Consider the following 3,766-nt stretch of genomic DNA (forward strand, 5'->3'; position numbering starts at 1 on the left):
ATCTATCTATCTATCTATCTATCTATCTATCTATCTATCTATCTATCTATCTATCTATCTATCTATCTATCTATCTATCTATCTATCTATCTATCTATCTATCTATCTCTGGCCACATGAAGATAGCAAAAGGAGGTCTACAGGTTTCGGTACCCTGCTGGAAAATCCAAATGGCATTTCGTAGAGCGAGTCATGGGGCCCTCACTCTGTGTTCTCTCCAGGAAATGAGTTAGACAGGTGCAAGTGTTAATCTGATCTCTTGCGCAGCTCCATTGTCTTCTGATGGAACAGTTTTTAGGCTCTTGGTTATGGGTGGCTCCATCTGATTTGAGGAAAGGAGGAAAATGGATAAAGAAAAGCCTTGAATTTGAATGCAGGGGCCTCCACAGAGTGGGTTACAAAATTAATGAGATGTTAGACACAAATATTATGGCTGAACTCTTCCTTGTACCTTTTGTTGTCATGTACAAAAAGGATGGGCCTTTGGGACAGCTCAAAAAGGAAAAACTTTGCTTGCAATGATATCATTGGACTTCTGGCACTCTAAGCAAATAGACCGTGGCTTAGGGAACCATGGAAATAAACCTTGGAGAAGGCATCCAGAAGCTGTTAAGATGCATTAAGTCTTGGACAGGTGACGGAAGGGTGGGCAGAGAGAATATGGATGAGCCAGCAGTGTGCAGCAGCAACCAAAAAAGCTAATACAATTCTGGGTTGTATAAACAGAGGCATAGAATCAAGATCACACAAAGTATTGGTACCGCTTTAAAAAGCCTTATTAAGACCACACCTGGAATACTGCAGCCAAATTTGGTCACCATATCACAAAAAGATATTGAGAGTTTGGAAAAAATTCAGAGAAGAGCAACTAAGATGATCAAAGGCCTGGAGACTAAAACATACGAAGAACGGCTGTGGGACTTGGGTTTGGCTAGTCATAGAAAAGAAGAAATAGGGGAGACACAATAACAGTGTTCCAGTATCTGAGGGGCTGCCACAAGGCAGAAGGGGCTAGGTTGTTCACCAGAGCACTAGATGGAAGGACGAGAAACAATGGTTGGAAACTGATAAAAGAGAGAAGCAATCTGGAATTAAGGAGAAACTTCCTGACAGTGAGGACAATCAACTAGTGGAACAGCTTACCCCCAGAAATCATGGGCGCTCCATCACTGGAGATTTTTAAGAGGAGACTAGACATTCACCTGTCTGAGATGGTATAGATTCTCCTGCTTGAGCAGGGGGCTGGACTAGAAGACCTCCAGGGTCCCTTCCAGTTTCTATTCTATTCCATTCCATTCCATTCTCTATTCTATTCTATTCTTCAATTTCTTGTGATTCAAGAGGAAAGGAAGGAAAAATCCAGATTACAACATGCAGACTACAAAATTCTCTTAGCACATTGTCTAAATACAAGTAGTCCTCAACTTACAACAGTTCGTTTAATGACCATTCAAAGTCACAACTGCACTGAAGACTTAAGACTGGAGTGACTCTCGACCATTTTTCGCACTTATGACCATTGCACCATCCCTATGGTCACATAATCAAAATCCGGATGCTTGGTAACTAACTCACATTCATGACGCTTGCAGTGTCCCTGGGACATGTGATCTCGTTTTGCAACCATCTGACAAGCAAAGTCAATGGAGGAAGCCAGATTCACTTAACAACCGTGTTATTTTAACAAGTGTGGTGGTTCACTTAACAACGGTGGCAAGAAAAGTCGTAAAATGGGGCAAAACTCACTTAACAAATTTCTTACTTAGCAAAATAAATTTTGGGCTCAGTTGTGATTGTAAATCGAGGATTACCTGCAGTTCTAGTCTTCCCATGGAGGCGGTTTCCTGAAATGGTCTATCTTATAAGGGGTTAACAATTATGCATCTTTATATGTAAGCTCAATAATTAACATGTATGAAAGGCTATTTTTTGGCCAGGCATTTACCAAAAAAGCTAATTAATAAATTTCTTTTATAGGCCGCAGCTTAAATATTAACTGGATTTGTAGATAGCAGTAATATTCCTCATCTCCATACTCTGAAAAAATCTACCTGCTGTTTTTGTACATCAAGAATCATCTGCTGGTTTCTGTTGGCCTCTTCTGCCAAAGGTGGTAGGAACAATCGACCATATTATTTTTTTTTTCAGATCACTTGGCAACCCAACATGTAACATAGTAAAGACACATTTTAGTAAAGCAGCCCTGTTCAATAAAATATTTGGGAAATGTCATCTGCTCCACCCTTACTCCAATTAAGAACATCAGCATTATGGCTGATGTCACAGGAAAAAGGTCCTCAAAAGAAAGATATTCCATGTACAAACTGCTCTCAGAAAATTTTTATCATCACCCCTAGATGAGTTCCAGAATCCCAAATATTGAGTAGAGTACCATGGGTTGATATGCAAAGGATAGTATGACCCCAAACCATGTTTCTTGCTTAACAATCACTAGTTACAGAACAAAACCTAAGGAGTCAGATAGCTTCTAATTTTTTTTTTGCCATCGTAGAGTACTACTGTGTTTCCCCAAAAATAAGACCGGGTCTTATTTATTTATTTATTTTTGCCTCCAAAAGAGGCACCAGGTTTTATTTTCCGGGTAGGCCTTACCTCACCTCCGGCACCGACAGCCCCACCCACCCGGTCCACTTCTCCTGGGGCCGAAGTTCTGCAGCTGCATTCGGGCCTGCGTTTTGCAGTCAGGCCTTTCCAGAAGGCCTAAGCAGCCGAGTACCGAGCTATGGATTCAATCCATAGCTTGGTGCTCGGCTGCTGAGGTCTTGCAGAACCGAGCTAGGGATTGACAGGGAATCTTCAAGTTAGGACCATAGTGGAGTTGGGAGGATGTAAAGCGGGTCACTCATATGAGCAACCTGATTTTACAATCTTTTTTTATGGTGATCATTAAGTGAACGCAGTGGTCATTAAGTGAAGCCAGTGTTCACGATCGCCCAGTTTTGCTGAAAAACCAGAAGTAAATGCATCGTGTGACTGCTGGACCCTTCAAACCGGCATAAACCTGGAACAGTTGCTTAGCGTTCAAAATGTGATCACATGACTGCAAGGGGAACCTCAGCCGTTGGAACTTCAGAACTGAGTTGTAAGTATCCCTGGCCGTAAGACAAGGAGTATCTGTCACCAGTTTTTGCCGTATGAGATAAATACCATTGCAGACCCATTTAATTAATTAATTGGAGGTCAATTGGCGACAATCAAACAGAATCTTGGTAACTCACATGCAGCCAAACACCTAATAAAATATCTGCAGAAAAAAATAAATAAAAATTAAAACAATTGGTGAAACGACTTTTTTTTATTGTTTTATTGAATTGTACGCTGCCCAGAGTTGCTTTCTATGAAATGGGCAGCTATGTAAATTTGGTTAATAAATAAATAAAATGTCAATTCTACTGCTGTCAATCATGAACAGGGCTTCTTTCTAACTGTTTGGGGAGGGGGAAAAAAGATCCATTGTCCTCCACAGCAAGCTAGCTCTATAAAATTTGGCAGGATTCTTATTCCTGGGTTTACGTGTCAGATTGTTACTGAAAGCAAATTATTATCTTTTTTTAAAAAAAGCCAGTACATTTGTTTAAAAGGTCAGAAAAAGCATGCTTCATTTGAAACAGATCTATTATGTTTATTAGGCAAGTTAAGAGAGAGGAAGCAGCAACTGATTTAAAAGACAGGGCTGGCAAATATCCAAGGTCATCCAGTCAAACCACGTCCAGGACAGGCTTCTGAGAATGAATGAAATCCAAAG

The sequence above is a fragment of the Protobothrops mucrosquamatus genome, unplaced genomic scaffold, assembly GCF_001527695.2.
Source record: "Protobothrops mucrosquamatus isolate PMUCROS unplaced genomic scaffold, P.Mucros_1.0 scaffold2049, whole genome shotgun sequence".
NCBI classification, from domain to species: Eukaryota; Metazoa; Chordata; class Lepidosauria; order Squamata; family Viperidae; genus Protobothrops; species Protobothrops mucrosquamatus.